The 14,181-nt window shown below is 43.7% G+C and overlaps 1 long non-coding RNA gene across 1 annotated transcript in view; it reads left to right on the forward strand.

Annotated features, from left to right (window-relative positions):
* The window catches only part of LOC129386394 (uncharacterized), a 61,155-nt gene that overhangs the window by 21,409 nt on the left and 25,565 nt on the right, over positions 1-14,181 (forward strand). Inside the window, exon 2 of the long non-coding RNA XR_008613786.1 lies at positions 7,751-7,808. This is a non-coding gene — a long non-coding RNA (uncharacterized lncRNA). The remainder of the gene's footprint in view (positions 1-7,750; positions 7,809-14,181) is intronic.

The following is a 14,181-nucleotide window of genomic DNA, read 5'->3' on the forward strand; positions in this document are numbered from 1 at the left end:
ACACAAACTTTCTCCGTACGTATGTTACGTTTCGCAAAGATCGCGATGATGCCATCGCATCATCTGGTGGTGTGGCAATTCTCACTCATAAAAGTGTAGCATGTCAACCTTTACAGCTACGAACGCCCCTTGAAGCAGTGGCGGTGCGAGCTGTACTAATAAACAAACTCATAAATATTTGCTCGCTTTACATACCCCCACATTACAAATTAACTAAACATGAATTTCAATCCTTTATAGATGAATTGCCAGAACCTTATGTGGTTCTTGGCGACTTCAATGCACACAACTACCTGTGGGGCGACCCTCGTATAGATGCGCGAGGACGTCTTGTTGAACAGCTCCTTTTCTCTTCTGGCGCTTGTCTTCTGAATAAGAAGGAAGCGACATACTATTCTCTTGCAAACAGAACATTTTCTTCAGTAGATCTGAGCCTAGTCTCCCCGTCACTACTGTCTGAACTTGAATGGGAAGTTAACGACAATCCTTACGGGAGCGACCACTTCCCTATACTAATAAGAACATATCAAGAAAACGAATGTCTACCACAGGCTCCCAGGTGGAAAATCGATACAGCCGACTGGGAGAAATTCCGAACCTTAACTAGCATATCATGGGATGACATGTCCTCGTTAGAAATTGATGCTGCTGTGGATTACTTTACAGCTTTCATTATAGATGCCGCATCTAAATGCATACGTGAAGTAAGTGGCTCGGCATGCAAACGGCATGTCCCGTGGTGGAACGATGAATGTAGAGTCGCACGTAGGAATCAAAACAAAGCGTGGGGGTTGCTACGTGCTTCGCCCACTGCAGAGAATCTTGTTAACTTTAAGAAAGTTCAGTCTCAAGGCAGGAGAACTCGCCGACAGGCCAGAAGAGAGAGTTGGCAAAAGTTTTTATCGAACATCAACTCGTTTACAGATGAGGCGAAAGTCTGGAACCGCGTAAATAGAATTAGAGGGAGACAAACATATTTACTCCCTCTGGTAAACACAAAGGGTGATACGCTGCAACATCAGGCAGACTCACTTGGGGAGCACTTTGAGAGTGTGTCAAGTTCAAAACATTATTCGAAATCCTTCCTGAAGTATAAGCAAATAGAAGAATGTAAGCCACTCAAAAGAAAATGTCTACAGAATGAATCGTACAACTGCCCTTTCAGTATTGCCGAGTTGAGAGCTGCCTTGAGCTCATGCAAGAGCTCTGCACCGGGATCTGACAGAATCATGTATGAAATGATCAAAAACCTACACAATGACACCCAAGTTACACTACTCACACTTTTCAACACCATTTGGGCTGCAGGATACCTCCCAACTGCATGGAAAGAAGCCATTGTGGTTCCTGTTTTGAAACAAGGCAAAGATCCTTCCTTAGTGGCAAGTTACTGCCCTATCGCGCTCACGAGTTGCCTTTGTAAGGTATCTGAAAAAATGATTAATCGGCGACTCATCCATTTCCTTGAAATGAGCAAAATGCTTGATCCGTATCAGTGCGGCTTCCGAGAAGGGCGGTCCACAGCCGATCATCTCGTACGTGTTGAAGGAAATATCCGGGACGCATTTATACATAAACAGTTCTTCCTATCGATATTTCTCGATATGGAAAAGGCGTATGATACAACGTGGCGTTACGGAATCCTAAGAGACTTGTTAGAAATGGGCATCCATGGTAATATGCTAAACCTAATTGAAAGCTATCTGTCCAGTCGTACCTTCCGCTTAAATGTCGGTAACGTACTTTCGCTTCCTTTTACCCAAGAAACGGGTGTACCCCAAGGAGGCGTGCTCAGCTGCACACTCTTCATCGTGAAGATGAACACGCTTCGCGCTTCATTACCACTGGCAATCTTCTATTCTATCTACGTGGACGACATACAGATAGCTTTCAAATCCTGTAACCTCGCAGTGTGCGAGAGACAGGTACAGCATGGCCTGAACAAAGTGTCGATGTGGGCAGACAAGAATGGATTTAACATCAATCCTAACAAAAGCTCTTGCGTTCTTTTTACAAGAAAGAGAGGAATGATCCCAGATCCTTGCTTAGAACTGGGTGGACAACAAATACCTGTAAACAAAGAGCACAAATTTCTAGGTGTTACGCTGTACTACAGACTCACTTTCGTCCCCCACATTAAACATCTTGAAGAAAAATGTCTGAAAACGATGAACATAATGAAACTTCTATCCCAGACTACATGGGGTAGTGAGAGGAAGTGTTTATTGAAACTCTATAAGCCTCATTCGCTCACGATTAGACTATGGTGCCGTGATTTATCACTCTGCCGCCCCGAGCGCACTAAAGATGCTAGACCCAGTCCACCATCTAGGAATCCGACTAGCCACAGGCGCTTTCAGAACAAGTCCCATACAAAGTTTATATGCAGAATCAAATGAGTGGTCACTTCATCTTCAGAGAACATATATCAGCCAAACATATTTTCTGAAAGTCCACTCAAATCCTCAACATCCGTGTTTTAATACCATTAATGTCATGACATGTGCCACATTCTTTCGCAATCGTCCCTCCGTAAGACAGCCTTTCTCGCTGCGTGTGAGGGAGCTTAGTGAAGAAATGCATGTTCCACTCCTCGAGCTTCGCCTAATGCATCCAGCCAAGCTGCTACCTCCTTGGGAGTGGCAGTTCATACAATGCGATATATCTTTCGTGGAAGTCACAAAGCATGCTCCAGAGATTGAAATCCAGATGCATTTCTGGGAACTCCAGCACAAGTACTCCTGCACGGAGTTCTATACAGACGCATCAAAGTCACACGACGGGGTGTCCTATGCAGCCGTCGGTCCATCCTTCTCGGAATCCGACGTACTGCATCCGGAAACTAGTATCTTTACGGCTGAGGCCTACGCACTGCTGTCGGCCGTAAAGCATATAAATAAATTGCAACTCCAGAAATCAGTTATATATACCGACTCCCTCAGTGTTGTGAAGGCCTTGATGTCTTTCTGTAATCACAAAAATCCAGTATTTAATGAACTCTACTCCGCACTGTGCAAAGCATATATATATAACCAACATGTGATCATATGCTGGGTGCCTGGACATAGGGGCATCGAGGGAAACGTTCTAGCCGACCAGATGGCCACATCAATTTCATTGCATGCAGTTAATCCTACTGCTTCGGTCCCTGTCACAGACCTGAAGCCTTTCTTAAGACGGAAACTACGAAACCACTGGCAACGCATGTGGGACGAAGAAATAAATACTAAACTGCATGTAATAAAGCCACAATTAGGTTTCTGGCCTCCTGTAACAAAATCCCGCAGGACAGATGTCCTATTCTGCCGACTAAGAATAGGACACACTTTTGGCACACATAACTTTTTACTCACGGGAAACGAGCCTCCAACCTGTGGTAGATGCGGGGAGAGGCTGACCGTCCTCCACGTCCTACTGGAGTGTGGGGAAGCCGAATCCGAAAGAAAGAAACATTTTCTCTTAGCATACCGGCTCCACATCCCCCTTCATCCCGTTATGTTAGTTGGTCCAGAACCACTCTTTGACACCAACGCCGTCCTAGGTTTTTTTGAAAGATGTTGTATCGCATGTTATTAGCCCCACGCGTTCGTAGCGCCTCCTCTCTATAGAGGATAGCGCTGTGATAGTTGTTTCGCATAGCGCATGCCTCTCGTCCCTTGGGTTCAAGGGCTCTGGTGAGGCAGTAGTGCTCTTAGAAAATTTTAGCATCTCACATATTTTGTACATTGCATCATTTTCCCCAATGCATTCTAGTGTTCATAGTATTCGTCAGTAGTCATCGCCATAATTTTATAGCACGTAGATTTTACACACTTTACTGCGACTATTTTTAGGGCACTTTACAGCCAAGTCACATCTTCCATAATACATTAACATTACCACTTGTCATGGCGCTCTTTGGCCAAACCTGGCCCTTGCGCCACAAAACACCACACATCATCATCACAAGGCCCCCCTTCTATCGAGGAAGCCGTGAGATCAACTACACCGTTGGAATATCTCGCAAGCTTCACTGAAAATGGCGGTGAAGAGAGAACCGCTCTTACTTGTATAACTATATGTAAGCCTGGCAGCTGTCACGTTGCCAACGTGCCTGCAGTTGAAGTGACATATAACAGTTGGTTCGGGATAATATTCCTGCAGTAGTTAAGCAGCCTGAAGCCTTCACAAGCTGACACGAAAATTCATGGAACAAGCCGGCATGAGTGTATCCATTTATTTGCGGTCAGTTTTGTGATTAGAAACTGCAATTATTAAGAAAGATGCCGTTCACTGTCTCCCTAGCGATGAAAACCGAAAGAGGGCTGCTTTTATTCTTCCATAGGCCATGTGAAGAAGGAAGAAACAGGAATAAGAACCGGGCAGAAGATGCACTATAGTCCTGGGTGCCTCTGAATTCAAGTTGAGTTATTTAAAGACTGCTTCAGATTTATCAAAAGTAAAGCACTTCACCAGCCAATGTGGGAAGCGGTTAATTCGATTAGGTGCCTTGACCATAAGTATTCATTAGTGTGGAGTTCCTAACAAAAATGTATGAAATGTGTCTGTCTGATCTCTATGCAAGACATTCAACCTTGGTCAAAGAACGTGCTGCTACTCGACCAGTGAGGTGGTATCTTTTGAACACAATGTTTAACCTAAAATACCCATCATTCTAGATTACAGCTGCTTCAGGAAAGCAGTGGCTGTAGTCAGGTTTGGCTGTCTAACTCATGTGAGAACAGGTGACAATAACAAATGTCGGTATGTGGAACCCTGAGTGCAAGATTATTTATCAAGGAATCCTTTGTATAGGCTTTGCTTGGAGTCGTTCTTTCTCATAAGGTCTATAAGTAAGTTATGCCTCAATAAACCACCAATAACGGGAAGCAAGAAAGCATTCAGAAAAGACAGTACAGAAACGTATAGAAATGAGTGTCTAAAAGGCAACGGTTTTAAGCGTTCCAACATCTTTAGAGCAGAGAATGGCCTGCAACAGTGATAACAGTTATGTCATGAGGCATAATTACATCCTTAGTTGCGTATCTATTCGTTAGCGATTCCATAAGATTATCCTTTTTACGGAAGCCAGTAAACATTGGCAACGGAATTGCCAAGCCTGACAGATAAAGATTGATAAAGGCGCCATTTGAACACTCTAAAGTGCTCAATAAAACAAGCTATTAAAATGTGATGACTTTTCTTTCGGACGTGAAGGACACAAACGAAAAGCGGTTGCGTTTTCATTGAAGTGAATATCTCAAGCCATGTGGTATTCCTTCGGTATGTGAGGCGAAAAGCAGTTTATTCTGCTGTGCAAGCAAAAAGGAGAATGGAATTCTGGGGTACAACGCGCCATAACCATGATCTGATTATGGGGCACGCCATACTGGGGGACTCTGGATTAATTTTGGCCCCCAGGGGATTTTTAACGTGCGCGCAAAGCGCGGGACACGGGTGTTTTTGCATTTCACCCGCAGGGTAAATGCAGCCGCCGAGGCCAGAATTCGGTCCCCCGACCTTGGGCTGTACAGCGCAACACCATATGCGCTAAACCATTGAGGGCGGGTGAAGGGGCAAACTGTGACTGTCGTAGAAGAAAAATGGGTTCTTCATTGTGACGCATACAATTTCACGCATTGCAAATGGAAATACCTCTGGCTTAAGGGTATTGTTTCATCCTTATAGGCCTAATTTCACCTACTTTCATAATGGATGAAAAAGAAAATGGCACGACTAAGGTAACAAATAGAAGAAATATTAAGAGTGACAGAAAATGTCTCCTACACTGGCGATCGCCTACCGCGTCATGGACAAGAACTCCTCTATGTCGTTCAAAATTTGCTATTGATTACATTGTGAACAAACGCGCCACTGTCTATTGAGTACGCGGAATAAGAAGCGCTCTTCCGTCATCTTGGGAAATTCTCTGGTTCGGATTATATCACGTACAAATAACAAAAGCGAGGAATCATATGGTAATGTGAAGTGTCTGTCGTGCCTATCACTTTCGATTTGTAGTGATGACAGTGATGAACAATGGCATGAGACTTTACGTTTATACTTCGGCGAACAGTAACCTAGAATCAACAAGACACTAGTTCTTCTTGAAATCAAAGTATATTAACTACAGTCTCTGTTAACGTCGGTATAATACCTTGTAACATCCGTCCAGAACATTTTTGATTATTACAATAAAGTTTTCGAAGTTTCAAGTGAGCCTGAGACACGAATTGAAGTTCTTCAGAAAAAAGAAAAATGGTATTAGGACGTAGAGGCAGGTCGTCTCAAGCAAAGAGTATGAAAGTTTAGTTTTGAGACGAATGCTTTCCTTCAATATATTTGCGATTGAAAAATACTTGGGCCAGTCGGTCTGCCAGGCCTGGTGTCATTGACAAACCTAATGACGTGTCTACAAAGTTTAACGAGCAAGAAGTTGGTAAAGGAATCATCGTTCACACCAAATTGAATACGGGTGAGGTTGCTCAAATCTAGCACACTTAAACGCGTATATATTTTTTTTTTTGCGCTGTTACCAAATAGTCTGGCACCATGAACGCTCACGAAATTGGATTTAGTGCATCATTGTACGGTGCAGTAAACGAATGTGAAAGTCGGAGTATTCGCAAATCGTAACTTATCATTGCCCACTTAATCGCACACTGTTTTGCGCTGGTGATTGCACAAACACCGGCTGGTTTTATTATAATCTCTATCACAGAAATCTTTCAGGTCTGTTGTTAGGAGCTTTAAATAGGTATCACTTTACAGCAGTGCTTCCATGATCTGACAGTAGTTTAAAGTCTTTCAGCTAATACCACAAGAGGTGGACAAGTCGGGCCACTCCATTACACGCTGCTTCCATCCGAAGGTTCTGATAAGTGCACCGTATAAAGGCTTTCTCTTGGATGTCAACAGTCTCTGTTCCAAGCTCCCTTTCATATAAATTGATGGGAATTTTCGTTTTACACAGCATTAGGCTTACTTGACAGAGACGATCGTTATCCCTGTCGCTCAAACCAGCTTTATAATTTCCGTGCCAGCCACCAGCAAATTAGATGAAGTCAGCTTGATGAACGCCGGGGACATGCCGCCTACGAACATGACACCGTTAAGGATCCAGTTTGCGTCAGCACCCGGCAGAAAATTCGGGAAGCATTGGATGGCTCACGGGCTAAGAGTCATTCGGCTTTAGCGACAATACCGATGTGTTTCTCACAAAAATACTAGTATAAGCGCGCGAGTAACGCGAAAGAAATGCGTAGAAAAAAAATAACCCAGCAAGACAGACACAGGCCATCCATACTTGAAAAAAAAAATATATCGAACAGCAGTATAAAGAACCCGTTCATGCGTGACTTCTGTAAAAGTAGATCCCACCGAGCGGCAATGAAGATTAGCTTCGCCCAATTACCGGTAGCGTCGCCAGATCTTTGGATACGCATCTCTAAAAAAAAAAGAGAGCCAGATTGAACGGACATTTGGGAATCCATGTGTAGCGAAGCTTACATGAAGATGTAGGCTAAAGGCAATTCATCTTCTGCGATGCGTTTTGAAGCACAGCAATTATGTCCCTTCCCGGCAAATCCCCAAGATCCAAAAACCCATCACGTGACCCCGTAAGACATGCGACTGCAGATTACGCTAATTTTCGTAGTCGAAACCATAATGTAGTCCGCATTACGTGTAATTCATAGTATCATGTGGCGCACTTTGACATGACATTGGCTCTGTCTTGGGGTGGCTAACTTTGATTTCGCACTGTCTGCAGGTTTGGCTCACTTGGCGAGAAGTCGACCGAGGACATGCGCCGAACACTGAGAAAGAAGGTACAGAAAGATTCATTTTCATTAAAAAAAATTTGCTCTTCAAGGCATGTATTTGTTGCAGTGAGGATATTTAGGCACGTTTTTGCTTTCATTGCGAAATTGCGTAGAGAAATATTCGGCCACCAGGGCTTTTGCATGTCTTGTTTAGATGGGGCTACGTGTTCGCCGACTAGTTATATGAGTGGTGTCGTATGCGTAAACTTTTCGTGGAAACAGCAGATGCAGCTGCTCCCAGCAACCACGCTCAGCAAGTTCCTTGAAAGTTCGCCTGGAAAACTTCATGAAACCGCGCCCAGACACTTGCACTGTTCGGTGCCTTTCCACTTCCCGGACACACCTGTTCCTGCTCTGTTTTTCCCTCCCTTAATTTAACTGCAAGCTCCACTTGACAAGAAAGAGCTCGCATAATAACACGCCTCCGCTGAAAGCCCACAAACTTAGCCGATGCCCTATATGCCACGGCCTTTCATTTCAAATTAGTTGAAGCATTTGTTTGCTTTGCGTGTGAGCCCCGGTGTGCGAATAGGGAATGAGTGTTCACGTGTCAAAAACATGTCATCGTGTCATAAGGAATTTGTGCATGCCCGCCAGCGTGCGCGCGTTTCGGCATACTCATTGGCTTTTTGCCGGCGCACCCAACATCCGAAAGATGTTAAATAAACATATTGTATTGTATTTTATTTAGGTTAGTCTTAGCTCTATAAGCAAATGTTGTTAACGTGTGCGAGTGCGCGTGTGCCTACGCGTCTACGTCTTCTTTCGACCGTCTCTGTACGTGAACGTCTTCTCGCGTATGTAAAGCCAGGGACTGCCAGGGACTGTCAAATGGAGGCTGTCATTCAATTTCTAAGGAATAATAGATGATCTCAATATAATCACTACTACTCAGAGTTGATGACTTCCCGAAGAAAAATGCAATTTTATTTTACACTTGAAGTAACGAATTGGCCTCAGGAATGGCATTCATTGATTAATAATGAAGTGCCTGTTTTAAAACGGAAAAATAAGTGCGACGACATTCTAGGTGTCGTTCGGACTGGATTAGTGGCTTAGAGAGGCTTGCACACAGGAATGAACCAAGTTTTGGGAATAAATATAGATAGCAATTCGTTAAGCCTAACTCAAACACGCTCCTTCTTTTGGAATTTCCCTTCAGGTAACGTCAGCATGACTTTGGCTTACACACTTAGTTTGAGTATTGAATAATCATTGGTAACCAGAAGCGCGATATTGTAGAAATTATACTATATATGTACAGTTATCATCTTTCAAACATATTCTGCTTTTTCGCTTTCTTTCCTACGTTTTTTATGATTAATATATTACGCTAAGCTATCAAAAAAGCTGAATGCTTAGGCGTCTGGAACACGAAGCAACCGATGCATACACAGACCAACTACAGGTAAAATAAAGGTCACAAACAGAAAAACAATTGACCAAATCTGTGATCTCCAAAGAACAGTCGACTCCGAATCATGTGAATAATGTAGAAATGCTATTCAACAGCTTACAATACAATAATAATACGAGGTGAAAGACACGCGTCTTGAAACAATAAAGAAAATAGTTGAATCGTGCGAGACTTTGTCAGAATCGGAAGCTATTTTTACTGCTGATTGAACAGTTCATTATGGCACAATTAAACAATTAACTTTTATGCATTGATCAGACGAGTCCAATCAGTGCGCTTTTACAGACATTTTAATCTTCTTGCCCTGGAATAATGGTAGTTGTCCAGTTAAAGTGAGGTGTTTTGTTTTTTCTTCTGGTCAAACACGAAAGCTCGCTCTACTGTTTGTAATATTTCTCGTATCTAGGCGCACTTCTCCATTTTAACTCGCGTAAAGAAGAACGGAAATATTTTCTTGTTTTACCCTACAAGTTACATATTTAATTTCTACCTTTGCCAAAACGCGACAGCCGGCTTTTTAGCTTCATTGGTAGTAAAAGCGACGCGGCGGGTCGACTTGCGCTGGTGCAGTAAACACTATTGAAAGTAAACACAATGCATAAAATGGCTTGGCTGACGATCTTCCCTTGACAATATGTGAAGAAGCATATTTAAAATTTTAAAAACACGCTTTTTCTAGTTTAGGCTTCCTAACGTTGTGTTTCTTTACTTGTTGGCTTACTCATTTTTCAGCATCTTTCAATTTTCTCAGAAGCGTATGACACAAAACTATAGGAAAAGCGTAACAACCGCCACGATGGAGGACAGGGATATTAACGTAGGTGCGAGTTTGAAACGCTATACCAATGCCTCTCATGTATCAGACAAACACAAAAAAACTTGAATTTAATCACCGGCACAACATGAGTGAAACATCATTCCTTTGAATTATGAGCTAACCTTTCTTTTAATCGAATGCGTGGTGTCGCATGTCGTTGTTTCTGTCTTGTGTTTGTCTTCATATATTTCGTCTGAACACTCGTTGTATTCCTCAGACTTCGGCTCCACCCCACCACTTTGACTTACAGCATGCAGAAGCATGCAGAAGCGAATTCATTCTGTTATCGAAAATTTCTAAGAGTTTTTCAGTGATGTCCAGCTATTTTTCATACTGTAAGAAAATGTGCATTTCTTATGACATTCTTATATGTCGTATTAATAAAGCTACCAACTTAGTGTCGCTGAACAGGACGTTTTATATCTGCGCTCAGTAAAAGCGCAAGTGAAGCATTATTAGCACATTATTAGCACTGTATTATTATAGATTATTAGCATTAGCGTTAGCACTCTTATTATTATTAGCATTAATATTAGCGTTATTGGCAATCTGACCTCTTCCGTGGTCTGTTCGCATACCCAGACATCTTCGGAGAGTGCGAACGACCTTTGTTTAGCCAATAAAGCCTAAAGCTCCCGAGCTGCGAAACTTGGTGCATTGCATAGCTTTTCATGTTTTATGCCCACTTTTACAAATAGACAATGTTTATCGTGCTTTTCCTTCGATTTTAAATTTGATTTATGACAGCTGACAATTTTGTAATGTTCCGAATCTATTAGAAAAATATTGACATTAAGGAATTGCTACGGTTCAATGTGAAGACTGAACTGAAAAGGTCAAATAATGGATTCGTTATTCGAATGTTTTGAGTATTCGCCTAGCCATATTCATTACCAATAACATGAGAAAGAGTCACGCACCCAACAATGATGAATTTTCTAAAAGCAAAAAAAAGAAAGGCCTCTCGAGTTCGCACGGTAACTGTTGTACAAGGCTGCAAAGCGTCTAAAGCAGCCACAACGCGAGAAAAATAGCTTCACGCACTATGTCAATTCCCAAGCTCCACCTGTAGATCCGGGAGCTCGATCTGGGTTTTTCCTTATGAATTGTGGAAGAAAGCGTATGAGCGATGGGTCATGCGATATAACCCCACCCAACAGCAACCCGCAGCGTCTCTGGGCAAAGAAAATCCTGCAAGAAAGCCTCCGGGGAATCCGGTTCCTCGTGTCTCCTACTTCTCTAACAAACTCTGTCTGCGCTCTGAGCTTTCCTGGCAACTCTTCCTTTTTTTCGTTGTGTATTTCTCTCTATTGTTATATTTTCTTGTCCGGAAATCTCCAAGTGCTTCACTGCAGTTCTTGTCGTCTGTCGGCTCCCTTTTCACCCATATGCATTTGAGGATACTTACTTCAGTGGAGCTTTCATGGCATCCGGTGTCCTTGTCGTATTCGCCTCCAGGACACCTTTCTATCACGTACTGAAGTTTTAAAGAAAACGCACACAATCATAACCGGAAGTACTTGACAATAGACAAACATATACGAGCATGCCTCTGGCTTATCAGATACTTGTGCAAGGGCGGTGTCTAGTCATGGCCAAATTTGGCTAGACATCGAAATACAAGTGTAACTGATTGTGCTTGTAGGTATTGCATGATTTTGTACGAATGGCGTGAGCGTTTAACAACTACTAGCTGGACTAATTACTAGCCTAACAACTAAAAACTAGGTGGACAAGTGCTGTCCTCGTGTCTTCTTGTTGTCTTGTCTCTTCCCTTCCGCATGTGGCCCATGTAGACGCGGCTGAGTACCCTCGACGGACAGCTATGGTCATTACGGCTCTCGCCAGGTCTTCACTCGATGACGTTACCGCGCTGCGGTTCGCACCACTACCTGAGGAGAGCGAGGAGGACGCCATAGCGGACGCCTCCGCTCAAGCCCGAGTAATAATCAGTCTTTCGAAGACAACAGTGGGCAATTGTCTCAAGGATTTCATTTCTGATCCAGCACTGCGCATCCTTAAACACATCCCTCCCGATCAGCACTGCACAGTAAAGTTGATCTGGGCCCCGGGCCGCTCTCACCGAAGCCGCTCTCAGAGCCGCCAGAGAATTCGTCCACAGGACACGCACGCCATTTCTGGCGGAGAGAGGCATTCAGCCCTCCAGTCAGGTCCTCGCGGCTGCATCATGCAACCTGCACGAGTCGCAGACGAGGGACCGCATGATCACTTACGGCGAGGTCCTCCAAAGTTTTTTGAAGGCACGCTTGAAATACCTACACGCCCTCACCGCTCACTCTACGAAGAATACTCTACAACATGGCGCCTACTTTTGTTGCTGGCATCGCTGAAACACGTCAAGGCAAACCCATCGGCGACGAATTGGACAAACCACCTGTTTTGTGGCTTGGCAATGTCCACGTTAAAATTACCGACAACGGTGACCGATGCGGTGTGGTCATTTGCCAGTGCCGAGAAGTGAGTTCGCACGAAACGCTCGATGTCCCATCTGGGCATGGTAAGGGAGATGTCCTTACGGGACTATTTGGTTGGTTAAAAGTTTTATTGAGTGTCCTGTAGATTGATGGCCAGGTCTCAGGTCTCCTACGTCGAGATGTCCAGGCCCTGCCTAGTTTCCGCTTCGTGGGCCTGCCGGACGGCTAAATTGGCCATGTTGTTCTATATCATGCATTCTTTGCTTGCTTAGGGGGATACGAGCCATTACTGATGATGATAGCTTTTGCTCACGCTTTTCTATCTGCGGACACGATTGGGGGGAAGCGGTAAACAGCGTCACTGTAAAAAAAAAAGTATCAACGGTTAGCAGTCTGCTGTATCTGTAAGCGGTTCAAACGGCCGGATTCATCCGCGCGTACGCGCTGCAGATGGCAACAGTTGACTATTTTGCCGAAAGAAGGAAAACCGTTTGACTAAATTTCTCATCACCATTATGTCCAACTACATGACATTCGCATATTTTCAAACTCTGGATAAAGTTAGCTGGGACACCTTGTATACATTACAATGCCCTCTACTATATCGACAAAACGTGAGCAAGGGAGTGTGTTTTGACCTAGCATTCATTTATTGCGTTAACACTCTTTCACCAATGTGCAAGGGCTAGATAATGTAGGTTTAATTTGCTGAAGGCCATAGAAAGATGTCAGCGAACACGGTTGCACTCTTGTGAACTTGATTTCTTTCATTTTGTCTTTTATTTCTTCATTTATTTGAGTATCATCATGTATTGCTCTAATTTTGGCACCATACCATAAAAAATGAGTAGCTGATGCGCTTTTTACCTCAGTCTTTGTACAGCGACCCCTGTACACAAGGACAGAACGAAGAGTGCGAGTGAGTGCCAACCCCCCTACCCGTTCTTTTCTGGTAATTCACTTTATCTTTTAGGGGCAACCACGAGAAGTTTTTAAGGCAGAACGAAGCGAGAGATCGGGTCACAAGTGGTTTAGCGCCAAGGGATGACGTCACTCCAGTCACCTTGGGTCGTTTATTAAATTCCTCTGCTGCCACTGAACTATCAGGCAAGGAGCGAACACTGAGAGGTGTCTTATAACGAGCTGTCGCAAGACATTTTTTTCCTGACCAGTTATGCAGCTGCTACTTGCAGGTATATTTTTTTCGGAAGCTTTTTGTTAGTGCCAGGAGTTCCTTGAAGGACAGAAAGTAATTGAACTAGCGCCTCTCTGGCAATCACTTATTTGGAGCCTTTCGCTCCTTCTCACGCAAGGCCTGTTTTGAGCCGGCCCAAATTGGCCTCTGGTATGAGCTTGAGAAACGAAAAAGATTATGTCGCGCACCGTCACTTTCAACGTCTATCTCTGAGAGCGTTTGTTTTTTGTGCCCGGTCTTCTTCCTTACGTTTTGTTAGCACTAAGTCATGCATCGTTATCGTGATTACAGAGCACACCAACGCGCCACGTGACGAGAAAGCCCTGTGATCTGCATATTATGACACGACCAAACTGAACATAATGGTGTTAAGAGCGTCATACCGAGCCGTGTTAGTCCAACACGTTGATTCTCTTCACTTTGACGCTTTCCTTTTGTATTAAGCTCCTGCATAGTAAGCCTTCAGATACAAACACACACACCTTCAAGCGCTGGGGTAGGCGTGGGTATTAAGG

Source organism: Dermacentor andersoni, chromosome 4 (genome assembly GCF_023375885.2).
Source record: "Dermacentor andersoni chromosome 4, qqDerAnde1_hic_scaffold, whole genome shotgun sequence".
NCBI lineage: Eukaryota > Metazoa > Arthropoda > Arachnida > Ixodida > Ixodidae > Dermacentor > Dermacentor andersoni.